At 36.3% G+C, this 13,519-nt stretch overlaps 1 pseudogene; it reads left to right on the top strand.

Annotated features, from left to right (window-relative positions):
* Positions 1–1,322: 1,322 nt before the first annotated feature.
* On the top strand, positions 1,323–7,264 carry LOC136062420 (uncharacterized; annotated as a pseudogene).
* Positions 7,265–13,519: the final 6,255 nt, after the last annotated feature.

Below are 13,519 nucleotides of genomic sequence, written 5' to 3'. Positions count from 1 at the left end.
TCCTCTTTGCATGGCGCAGCTCTCTCTTTAGTTTTTCTATTTCCAGTTGCAAGTCGCGGTTCTTCTTTGCATGGGACATGTGACTTCCGCTCTGCGATTGGCCCTGGCTAAGGCGCACTGTATGTACGCTACCCTCACGATTTTGTCTCTTCTCTTGGCGGGCGGAATGGTCCACGTGTTGAGATGCCCTGGATTCTGCTTGCTGTTCACCTTGTTCTGCCATCAACAACTGTTGTTTTCACTCTTGCACAAGCTCTCCCCACAGACGGCGCCAATTGTAGGGTCAGTTTTTGCAGCCCAAGTCAAAAAGGTATGGGTCCTTGGCCCACCGAGCCCAAAACAATAAATTTTGTAGAGAGTGGGTGAAAGAGCTAGGCTAATGATGAAAATAACAATATCAAACAGCGATGCGAATGGGAAGATTTGGATTAATGTGCTCTCGGACTAATATGAATACTCCGTCCGAAGAGATGTTTTTCATTGATCATATAAGGTTACAATTCCTGGGGCTACAACTATCTCATATATCCTTTTCCTCTCCTATTTTTCGATCCCCTCTATCAGAGGTACCCTTCCCTTATATAGCATTGCCTTCTTACATCTCCTCCGTCCATTTGTTCATCATCCAGGCACCTACTTGAGTACATGTCCCATCACCCCACTTTTAGCCTTATGTGAGTGGCGGTAGCTGAGAAAGCACTGTTCAGGGGTCCTATCCACATAAATGCGGCCAGGAAGTTAGGTGCAGTGCATTAAATGTGGTGGTTGGAGTATGCCTCCTTGATATTTCTCTGTTGCGTTATCTTTATGTGTGTCCGAGGTCCCTCTCCCTCTTGACACTTGTCAAATAGATCAGTTGAACCTCCCATACTCGTGTTTGATCAAACCTCTTCGGATCCGAGGACGCATGGCTACTCGGACATATGAGCATTTCCTCGGATGGTATGCGTGCTCATCTCCAGGCATCCTCCATTGGCGTGGGCATCCGACTGAGGGCCCCATCTCCTCGGATGAAGAGTGTTCCTGATTCAGGGACTTGGGCCCAATAAGTTGGGCTGGGTTTTCTCCCCCCACAGTTTCTATAAAAAAAGATGAAACTTGATAACCGAACCGAAGCCCACCAAGTTTAGCGAAAAGGCCAAAACCAAAAACTGGTAACGTGATAATCGATAAAATCACCCAATTTATTTATTTATTTTTGATAGAATATAATAAATCATCAATTTGTTTAGACAGAATAGGGATGGGACCCGTCTTCTCAAGTCTCAACTCGATTAAAAGAAGAAGCCGTTAAAATAGAAGAAGCAGTAAAAGTAAAAGTAGTAAAAATTACCAGCACCTATCAGTTTTCTCAGATCTCATAACAAGATATTTTTATTTTTAGAACCATATGTTGTTGTTGTTGATGTAGATGGTTCAGTTGTGAGAAGGTGTTGCTCAAAACAGAAATTAGAGAAATCGAAATCAGTGAAAGAAAGAATTGAAAGAAGAAAAGAAAAAGAGTGAAAGAAAGAAAGAAAGAAGGGTAATGGCATTGGGAAGTATAAGCGCGGAAGATCTGTCAACAATCGGAGGAATCGCGACGGTATCGCTTCTTCATTCCTTCATTCCCACGCACTGGCTCCCTTTCTCCATCGTCGGCGCGCCCAGAAATGGACCCTTTCCCGCACTCTCCTCGTCAGTACGTTCTCTCTCTCTCTCTCTCATTCTCTCTCTTTATACTTTTTTATGCTTCCCAAATTAAAAAGCTAGCTTCCCATGCATTTTTATGTTATATGCATTTCATTAATTGTATGCTTGTAAGAGATCTAGTTTGAACATGACAAGTGGAGGCATTGCAAAGGAATTTACTATCAAGTCCATTTTTCTCTTTGCTTTAGTCATGTCATGTATGAGCTCGCTGAATCGATTCAAGATGAAATTACTTGGTGTGTTTTTCTTTTCCGAATGATGTAGTTTTAGTGGGTGAAACTTGATGTGGAGTTAAATGTCAAGTTAGGAATTTTTGGGAGATGCTTTAGAATTTAAAGGCTTTTGGCTAGTAGAACTAAAACAAACTGGATGGAATACAAGGGGGGCTGTAAGACTTGGTGGTTTAGAGATACCAAAGAGCTAGAGTTTTCAGTTTTCAAATATCTTGGATCAATAATTCATAAAGATGGAGAGTTTGAGGAGGATGTGAATCATAAGATAAGAGCAGGTGGACGAAGTGGAGAAGCTCGTCATGAGTATTTTGTGAACCAGAATACCTATTATGTTAAAGAGAAAATTTTATAAATGCTAGAAGATTACCTACGCTCTACGGGGCTGAATGTTTTTCTTTGGGGGAAGGGGGATTTGAACACTAGTTCTCCTCATACAAGAGGCCAACAATGTCTTTGTGTTTCGAGGCTTTTGTAAAATAAACTGATAAAATGTTTTTTTTTTTTAACACACGCACTTAATGGTCTTGAATTCATGACCAGACTCTCCACCTAGCATTTGCATGGGGAGGAGGTGCCAATTGAGCTCTATGGTACTGAATGTTGGTATATAATGAAGCAACATGTTCATAAATGAGTCTATATATTTCCATAAAACGAGTGTAGATAGATAAGGTGGAAATATAGGATTTGAAATGAGGAAATGAAAAAAGGGCATGACTTTAAATATAATAGAATGGCGGAAAATAATACATGAAGCCAATCTCCATAACTATCTCAAACTTTGGGGCTAAGGCTTGGTTTTTGTTGATTGATGGTAGTGGTATGAGACAAATTATTTCTTTAATTTGATTGCCTTCCATCCCCCTGGAGAGTACTGCATATAATCCTACTATTTTTTATTTTGAAGGATAGATCACACTTAGGCACTGTGGTTTTTCCAACAACATGATCGATATTTGGTGAAAATCTGTTGTCTTTCCTTTGTTGGTTGTTATATGCTTTATTCAAATTGAAGAGCATGTAACTCAGTAACTGGCAAAATTTAAATGTAGTTGCATGACAGCCCCGCCCCAATGAAGGAAAACATTGAAGTGTTTTGGAAGAGAAGTTGGAAGTTTAGATGATGGTTTGATAGATAGATGGGGTATATTCTTTATTCAAGTAGTTTCTTGTGGCTTATTTTTTTTTTTTTGATAAATAACGTAAGAATATTATTAAGAATAGAAAGATTGTCAAACCGAGTACATTGGGGATGTACTATGGGGCACAAATCAAGAAACAAAAGAACAACAGTCAAGAAACAAAGAAAAGGAATAACAAGAAAAATGAGAAAAAACCACACTCCATTCAAAGAGAGTGTGTAAGAAGAAAGACTTAATTTCCAGCAAAGAGCGTTCACAACTCTCAAAACTTTAGCATTCCTTTCACGCCAAATGCACCAAATCAAGCAATGAGGCACTAGTCTCCAAACATCAATATGACGATGTCGCACAAACTTTCCTTGCCAAGCCTCAAACAACCCAAGAACAGTACAAGGCATAACCCATTGAATACCAAACAAGCAGAAGACCATGGACCACAACTGCCAAGCTATAGAGCAATGAAGTAAGAGATGATCCACCGACTCCCACACCTCTTACACGTATAGCACCAGTCAAGTACCATCACTCGTCTTTGGCTTATTTTGATGCTGTCTAGATGATTTGTGGTCAGAGTTCATAGTCTTTACGATTGGGAGATGTTGTCCTTCAAAGTTACTGGCTGAGCTCTATCTTGATGGCACCTTGTCCCTCCCTTGTAAGAGCAAGGTGGAAAGCGAGGTCATGGGTTCAAGACCCACCAATTGAACCCACCGAGTGCATGTGTAATTACCAATAGAAAATAACATGAGATGTCCCTCCATTATGTGGTTCTGATGTCCCTGTTGTAAGAGGTGAGCTACTTCACTAGGAGAGTTATAACTAAATATGTATCTTCTGTATCTCAGTTATAAGAATATTATAAAAGCTTACCAATCTAAAAAATGAGAAAAAAGAGAGAATATTATACAAGCTTGGCCTATCAAGGGTGGGTTGGATAGGGGATTCCCTGCCCGGGAGAGGGGGTGGGGTTATAGTTTATCAAAAGTGAAGAAATAAGTGGAGTGAATCTTTGGCCAGCTTGCCCATCCATCAAATTGTGTGTTCAATACATGAGTCCTTTTTATACCTGGATATTTAAGCCTTCTATACATTTTTTGTGCTGCTTTGATACCTTGTCCTGTTGGCCAACACTATGAGTATATAACTTACACTGTTTAGGTTGGCTACCCTAATGATAATCATAGTTTTTCCTGTACTGCATTACTTATAAAAAAAAAGTATATGCTTTGTCGTAGAAAGTTTGTGTGGTGGGATGGTCTGAATCAATTTTGTTCGCATGGTGTCATCATTCTGTTTCTGCCACCAATCATAAGCATGTGAAGAAACTCTTTACTGGGGGGTAATTGTTAAGATTGATTTATTTATTTGTTGGGTGTCAGGCAATTGTCTGCTGTGGATGACATGTCAATTTCAAGTGAGAAAATATCTTTAGAGAAGAAAAAAAGGGGGGGGGGGTGTGTGGGGGAACCATGATGGGTTAAATTGATGAATTTTATTTTTAACTTCTTTTAATGGCTCAAATTGATAATAATGTAAATTATTACTCAACATCAGATCTTTGTCAGTTAGATCTTGATACTTTAGGGTTGAGCTCTTATTCTAATTGTGTTATTTTTGCCTTTGGGTTATGCTCATTTTACTTTCTAAGGACAGGAGTCTTTGCTAAGTTTTTAAGAAACGTGGGTCTGTAGACATATGCAATCAATAAGCTTTGTATTGTTCTCAACCACCTTAGCCTTTTCATCCTTCTTTGGCTCGTAGGTTGAGCTTCTTATTCTAATTGTGTCATAATTGCCTTTTTGGGTTATGCTATTTGCTAAAGGACATGAGTCTTTCCAAGTTTTTAAGAAATGGGGGGGTGTAGATTTATGCAATTTATAAGCTTTTTATTGTTCTCAACCACCCTTAGTCTTTTCATCCTTCTTTGGCTAAGCTTTGTATTGTTCTCAACTACCGTAGCCTTTTCATCCTTCTTTGACTTGCAGATAAATTTGGGGAAGCCATGGCTCATGGCTTGGCTTAAATTGATTGGGTGGAGGTAGCAAAAGATGACCCAGATGCCTCGATCTATCCAACATTTTTTTGATAAGTAAAAGAATTTGGTAAGATAAAAGCCCACTTAGCTGATGGGCTTGTACACACACACACACACACGCATAAATATCCAACATAGACCAGCCCAGTTCTACCATGTGTTTGGTTCTACCATTTGCCAGGTAATTAAGGTCTAGTAAATATCAATCCAGCCTTAGAGTACATGGGTTTGACTTGGGCTAGGCCTTCCAAACTCCACCTTTTTGCACCTTTATTTGGGGAATGATTTCACAATTTGGATGGGTTTGGCTCCCACAGTTCCAACTCTTGATCTGGATAATCCTTGCACAAAGTATAAGGAAAAAAAAAAAAAAAATTTCTGAATTTGGGCCATAATCAAACCAGTTTCATGTTCTTTAATTTGAGGGAAGTTAGTTTCAAGAAGTGCTCAAATTGATCCTTCTGTCTAATATCTGTCTTATTTTTAATAAAAGATTCATTTTAGAGTAAATTTAATAAAAGTTTCATCTTAAAAAATTCATTTATGTTTTTCTCTCATTTTGGGTTACTGGGTTAATGCTAGCATTGTATGGTGGTCTTGGTGAAGAAGAAGAAAACAGAAAATAAAAATGATTATTAATTAAAAATTCACTAAAAAAATTATTTTTCAACTAAAAATAAGACAATTTAGAATGATCAATTCGGCATTCTCGAATATCAAGGAATTCTAATTTTAAATTAGAAGAATCACTTTGATTTTGACCCAAAGTTTGTGGGTGTTTTTGCATTTTTTCCCAAAATTATAACCAAGCCTGATCAATGTAGAAGGTTGTGTTTTTTTTTTTTTTGGTATTTTCTTTAATAACAGATTGAAATTACTGGTACAAGTAGAAATAGCAATCTTGTATTGATAAATCATTGTATCAATGGTTTTGATAAATCATCTTTGCTTTTATTCTCTTCACGCAGCTGCATTTGGAGCAGTTTTGCATGTGGTATCCACGTCACTTCTTGGTATAACAGCAATCACCATGGCAAATACTATTGCTGGTGAAGAAACAGTGCATAAACTAGCTTCACTTTTGCTTGTAATTCTTGGTGGTAGTTATGTCTTGCTGTTTCTATCTGGAAAGGGTGGTCACAGTCATTCTCATAACCAACCCATGGAGAAAATGGCTGTTGCTGGTCTTGTACTTGTTCCTGCATTGTCACCCTGTGCAACCACACTTCCTGTATTTCTTGCTGTTGGAAATTCATCTTCCATGATGGTGCTTGCTATCATTGTGCTGCTATTCAGGTATCACTTAAAGTTATATTTTGGGTGTTTGTTACTTTGTTTTGATCTATTTGATTATCTCATTACTTGGTTGTTGAAAATTTTTAAAGCAATTCAAGAAAGTAATAAGTTAGTCAGATTATACCATCATTGTTTTGAAGCAAAGAAGCTTTGCAAACCCCTAAAAGGGTTCATTCTGGCAGGGGTGCATGTACAATCTATATTGAAATGTCCTCTCTTTTTTCCTACTATTATTATTACAGTTACTACTATTACAACAGATACTCTCAATCTATATTTAATCCTCTAATATGCAACATGTTTCTAATTGACCTGGATGTCAGCCATCATTTCCTGGTGCTGAATTGTGTGAAATTAAAATTATGGGAAACTTTGCTGCCATTACCAAGCCTGACACAGTTTGATATTGGATTTGCAGCACCATAACTGTGATGACCTCGCTTGTGGCTCTATCATTTTATGGTGCCAGTCAGCTCAAATTTCACTGGGTGGAGCGGTATGACAAACTTCTTGTGGGTTCTGTGCTATGTTTGGTAGGAATTTTGACACTTATATTTCATGATCATGATCATGGACATGGACATGGAGTTGAGGGTATTACTGGAGAGCAGCTGCATAGGAAACTCATTGTTCTATGAAGATTTTGATTCCTCCTGTGTACTCTGGGAAAAGTTCACGGAATGTCTTCATCTGGATCAAGTAGAAATGGATGTAAACTATGTTCCATACTGATATATATGAGTATTGTAATTGTTTTGTTCAATTTGATTGTTCTAATCATATGATAATCCTTGTGTAAGTACGTGCACGTGCGTGTTACATTATTCGAAATCCTGTGATGCCTGAAATTCACGTGCGTTTGTGTCTATGGTTGCTGCTTGCTATGGTTAACTTCTACATAATTTGCATACAACACACAATACTTAAATCACTTTCTTTCTTCTTCTTTTGGTTATATTTTTTAAATTTATAGATAATGCTAGAATTTTATTCATCCATAAGCTTAAAAGCATTGTAAATTGACTACTATAAGAGCATTACCATCATGTGTGCCAAATACCAAATATTTAGCATTTGACACACCAAACACCAAAAATAGATCATCATGAAGTGTGTTAAATGCCAAAAAATTATGAAACATGTTGCAATATACTCTCATCTGTGGCACAGTACGGATCAAAATGGCAAATGGTGTTTATTATTTTTTATTCATCTTTCTCTCTCATCTTAATTAAAATATTTCTTCATCTTCACTTTCAGCCACACATTCATTGCTTCTCCATCTCTGCTCTCCCAAACTTTTTGCTCTCCCTTCTTCCCTTTTGCTCTATTCTCTTCCCATTCATAAATCATGAGCCACTACCAATTTCCTCTCTACCGTTTCACAAATTCCATCATCACTAATCTATAAACTCTCCTTCATTTTTTTTTTTTTCCTCGCTCTCTCCTCTTTATTTTATCTCGTACACCGAATTAGTTTAGTTCAACTCAGAGCAAAGCATTATTGTTTCATCTAGCATCTCAACTTATTGGGTTTGTATTTCGGAGTCACCAATTTGCTGAAGGTATCGCCGATTCAATCTTGGTATCGCTAATTCAATCTCAGTTTCACCAATTCTCTGAAGGTTTCATCGATTCGCCGTTTCTCTGAAGGTTTCATCAATTCGTTCTACGTCTACTGTGTACAGGTAAGTTCTCCGTCTTCTCTGTGATTCTCTCAATATTTTAGTGTCTACTTCTATTCTCTCTATCTTCTTAGTTCATATGTGCTGTGTTATGTTGTTTTTTTTTTTTTCCAATTCTTTTGCATTACCGAATAATTACTTGGATGCTAACTATGAGACACTACAGATTCTAAATTCTAATTCTAGCATTTAGAGTGATAATCTATTTGTTTCATTAATTCCAGCATTTAGGCTAAAATCATATCTCTCACAAATGGTTTTACATTTAGGAATTTAATCCTGAGAATAAAACCATATGTACCAAAGATCTAATTCCAACATTTAGAATGATAAAGAGTGAGATGTGGATTCACAAGCGTGTGTGTGATTCCAACATTTAGAATGATAAAGAGTGAGGTGTGGATTCACAAGTGTTTGTGTGTGTGTGTGTGTGTGTGTGTGTGTGTGTGAGATTCCAACATTTAGAATGATAAAGAGTGAGGTGTGGATTCACAAGCGTCTGTGTGTGTGTGTGTGTGTGTGTTCCAACATTTATTCCAACATTTAGAATGATAAAGAGTGAGGTGTGGATTCACAAGCGTCTGTGTGTGTGTGTGTGTGTGATTCCAACATTTAGAATGATAAAGAGTGAGGTGTGGATTCACAAGCGTCTCTCTTTGTGTGTGTGTGTGTGTGTGTTAGAATGATAAAGAGTGAGGTGTGGATTCACAAGCGTGCGTGTGTATGTGTGTGTGTGTTAAATGAACCTATCAGTCATAATTTCACAAAGCCATATATATATATAGGGATAATTACAGTAAACCCACCTGGGATTAGGCTCGTTTTCACTTTACCTACCCGTGGTTCAAAACTTAACACTTTGCCCACCTGAGGTGCCTTCCGTTAGGGATCTGTTACCCACCTCTTCGTTTGCCGTTTGAAAAACTCATTTTTAGAGAAAAACAAACATAACAAAGATAAAAAAGTTAGAGCTTTTTATTTCTAATGAACTTCTAAAAACACAAATCAACAGTATTGCTATTCTCCTCATGAACATAAGAACACAACATTTGTAAACCACGGCTTCACTCAAAATCCCAAGTCATTAGTGCAAGCTCATCTCCAGGCTCCAGCGACCAAGATCGAAACCCCACAAACTACTAAAGCCATAAAATAAAAAACCAAAGCATGGAAAACGAGTCAATCAGTTCTAGTTTCATTGGGTTCAAATTGTATTTCTTGTTCGTTTTGATTTTGGAAATCTGGATTTTTATGGAGGCCGTGGGAGAGAGAGAAAAAAAGAGAGTTTTTTTTTTTTTAATAATTTTTTTATAGTATTAATACAATTTTAAAGAAAAAACAAAAAAACAAAAACAAAAAATCTAAAGATCTAGAAATCAGCCTCCAGCTGCCTAGAAAACTGAACTCCAAGAGAGGGCATTAGGAAGATTAGGGTTGATCTTAAAGAGTCTAAACCTAAGAATTCCAACCTCCCTAAGGATAAGAAGCATGATAGAACTTTGTGGGTTTGTAATTTTTGTGAAAAGGCTGGGCATACTTGCCCAAACTATTTCAAGTTGCAAGCTGCAAAACGAGTAAATAAGCCAACATTACCTGTGCCTCAAGCACAAGATCCTATGGTAATTATTGGTGAATTGGTAAAGGCTTTAAACTTTTATACCAATCTTGAAGTTGCACATCATTCTAACATGAATAATAACTCCAAATCCAAAGTTTCATCAAAGAAGTTTTGGATGCAAAAAGCTCAATCTAATTAAGTTTTTCTAACATGGTCCTTGTGCCTCATCTCAAAATTCTTTATGACCATTCTTTTCTTGTTATTTTGTTTCTTTTTGCTCTTAGAATTTGCATTGCATTACATTCATGCATTTCATATTAGGTTGTTTTTGTTATTTCTTTAAAAAAATAAAATAAAATAAAATAAAAAAAGGAAAGAGGGATGTGTTTTGTATTATATATCTTGGATTTATAGTTGAGGTTGGCTATATTTTGGTTCATAACATGCTTATGTACCTTGTTTAGCTTGGATAAGAATAAGTGGTAAAGGAAATCCAGAAAATATTTTACACCCTTGAGGGTGTTTGGGTGCGCATGAAAATTCGGTCAAACTAAAAACCAATTTCAGTTGACCGTATAATAGGCACCCCAACTCTGTAAAACCAATTACATACTCATTTTACCTTTAATTGACTTCCAGCCTCACTCAAAACTCAACAACTCGAAGAGAGAGAGAGAACACCAAAGGAATCAGACCATCGTGCAAGCTTTGGTCGCCGTGCAAGCTCCGTCCATCATCCACCGTCCGCCGTGCAAGCTCCGTCCACCATCTGTCGTCCACCGTGCACATTGCGTCCACCATCCCTCTTCTCTTCCTCCCTCGTTCTCTCTCTTCTCCTCTGACCAACCATGGCTGAATCTTCAACTATATGTCACCGATCTACAACCCACCACCCACCCTTGCCGTCGCTGCTGCCTCTAGATCAAACCACTAATCTCGTCACCCAAAGCCCCAAGCTCAATACTGATCTTGGCAACCGATCTGGCCACCACCGATCACCAGCCCACTCCACTCCACCCCCAAACCCACCCAATTTGGCCGCTGCTGTCCTCCATCCACTCTGATCCTCTCTTTCCCTTGTTCTCTCTCTTTCCCTCAATCTCTCTTTCCTGATCTGACGAGTTTGTGAATAAAAAATGTTTTTATTTTGATTTTTGGTTGTGTGAAGCGTATATTTTGAAATTTTCTATTATAAAATTTGATTGGGAGTTGAGAAAATATGAAATATTTGTAGAAAAATAGCACTTTTTAGAATGTTACCAAATACCAGAAATCGTTTTCCGGAAAATTTTCTATTGTAGAACCAAACACCCGAATTTCATTTTCCTTACAGGAATCCACTTTCCCCTACATTCATTTTACACTCGGAATTCAATTTACATCGATCCAAACGCAGCCTAAATTCTATTGTAAAAACTTCAATTCTTTTATAGTGGATCCGTTTTACCTTGAGGATAGCTAGGTTAAATCCTTCCTAGAATTGTTTCCACACTATTTACATGATATTATTTTATTGTGTTAACATAGAACTGAATAACTTATCTAAGTAATCACGTGGCTAAATAACTAGATTAAACAACTTGTGTTAAGAGGTCTATAAACGTACAGGTTATTTTCTCTCAGTTTTGTAACCGTGTTTTTTTTTAATGTATCAATCATGGTTTAATGATTGCATTCTTAATTGATATCCATGTTTGTTTACACAATATTACTATGTATATTGAATATATGCTTGCAATTGTGTTAATTGATATCCAATTTTGTCTTGAACTGTAATTGATTATTATTATTTTCCACATGATATATACGCCTATTGTGTTTTGTTTCGTAATTCAAGAAACAAAGTTATATAGCTTATCACGAAATTAGTCAGCCAATTCCATCCAGTGGCTTATTAGGGCCGATTGATTTTAACAAGTGTTAGTGAGTCATTGATGCATTTGTATTCTTGGAAGTTTTCCGATATTATTGTCAGACCTAATGACTAATTAAATGGAATTGTTGTCCGTATGCATCTTTTCCTGTAATAAAACAGTTAGCAACGAAGAAAATCAAACTGGTTGATTTGGCTCATTTTTTCAAGAATAGGGACATCGACAACAAGGACATAGTGTTATGGCACACAATATAGGCTTCCCCCATAGCGGGTTTGAGCTCCGTCCTTCAAAATTCTTCGAAAGCCATCCAATTTTGAATACATGGCCTCCTAAGCCTGTTGACTTACCCACATACAATGGCACCACTCCTTAGAGAAGGGGAAAATAATCGGAATAGCTAGCTAATTGTCAGTTGCGTCATTAGATATTCTAAATAATTGTCAACTTTGATGTTGTGTGTAGACTAAAAATTTGAAAAACTATTAGAAAGTTGAAAATGGTGGCATACATTTCAATCTTGATCAATTAAGCTTTTATTATTTGGGTAGGTATATCTAAAAAATAAGAATTTATAGTATTAATTGTAAATCGATGATAATGAATCGGACCAATCACAGATTGCCATCTTTGTAGCAGTGACATTTGTTGTGAAAGTCTTTGTGTTCTTAGACTTATAGTTTACATAGTCATTTTTAGACTTATAGTTTACATCGTCATGAATTATATTTGCCAACACTAAACCTAACGAAATTATAAATTTGTAACTACAGTAAATATAGTAGCTCACTATATTTACCAATAAAGGATAATATGACTATATGAGTATTTTTTTTTTTATGTTGAGAATTCAAATGAATGACCCAATTTTTTAAGAAAATAAAATTATTAATAAATAAAAGATGGACAAAATTTGGTTACAACCAATAACTACAACCCCCACTAAAAATACTAACATGAATACATATTTTGAAAATCTAATCGTTAGATTGTATGTTCTTTATATTCTTAATAGGCATGTCAAATTTTGTGTTAATTAGATGTTAATTAATATTAAATCCATAAACTTATTTTTTATTCATAATTTTAGATTACAAAAATTTAAAATTTAAACATTTTATTGATGATATAGCTACTAAAATTTGATTTTATAGAAATTTTGCAAGTATGAAAGATATACAAAAAACATGTAATTTAATAGTGGATTTATCAAATTTCATATTTAATACAAAAATATTGAGTGAAGTTGTAGCAAAACTTTGTCCATAAAAGACTACTCAAAATGAAGGGTTCGGAGTTATTCATTGAGAGTCCAAATCTTCTGTTTCATGATTCCTACTCCACTTTATACTCTACCAATAAAAATTGAACACATACACACCTCTTTTAATTAAATCCTTATTTTTAGCTTTTTCCTTATTTCAGTCTCCTAAAATAAATATAAATAAATAAATAATTCAAACCAGCACCACCACTACTGATCACCACCAAAGTGCACTGCTAGAAAGATCTCGTCGACCATCATCAGCAGCCATACACTCTTGCCGGTAGGAACTAAAACATGATAATAATAAATAAAATTTTTAAAAAAAATTATAAATAAATAAAATAAAATAAAATAACCAAACGGACCCCCCACTGGCCACCACTTCGCGGGAACCACACATTTGGATCTGGAAACAAACAAGGGTTCTTGTTTTCTTTTGTTTTGGTTTTGCAAAGAATCAAAAGCAAAGTTTACTATATTTAACAAGAGCTAGAAGTAAAACAAGGCATGAGGAGAAAGAAGCCACCAAAAGAATGTGGTGGCACCTCCTTTACTCAAATCTTGCATTTACAGACTTATAGTGCCTCACCCACTAATGATGCAATTATTAAAAGGAAATACAATTTGTGGTTTCGCGAATCCATCAATGCCGCACCGTTGCAATCGATTTTGAAGAAGATGAATCAGCCATGGTACCTACTAGGTGATGGCTAGTGGGGTATGTGGGGTTTATATAT

This window comes from Quercus suber, unplaced genomic scaffold, assembly GCF_002906115.3.
Source record: "Quercus suber isolate HL8 unplaced genomic scaffold, Cork oak 2.0 scaffold_412, whole genome shotgun sequence".
Taxonomy (NCBI): domain Eukaryota; kingdom Viridiplantae; phylum Streptophyta; class Magnoliopsida; order Fagales; family Fagaceae; genus Quercus; species Quercus suber.
Note: the sequence above shows the minus strand (reverse complement) of the source record. Positions and strands in the feature narration are given on the sequence as shown.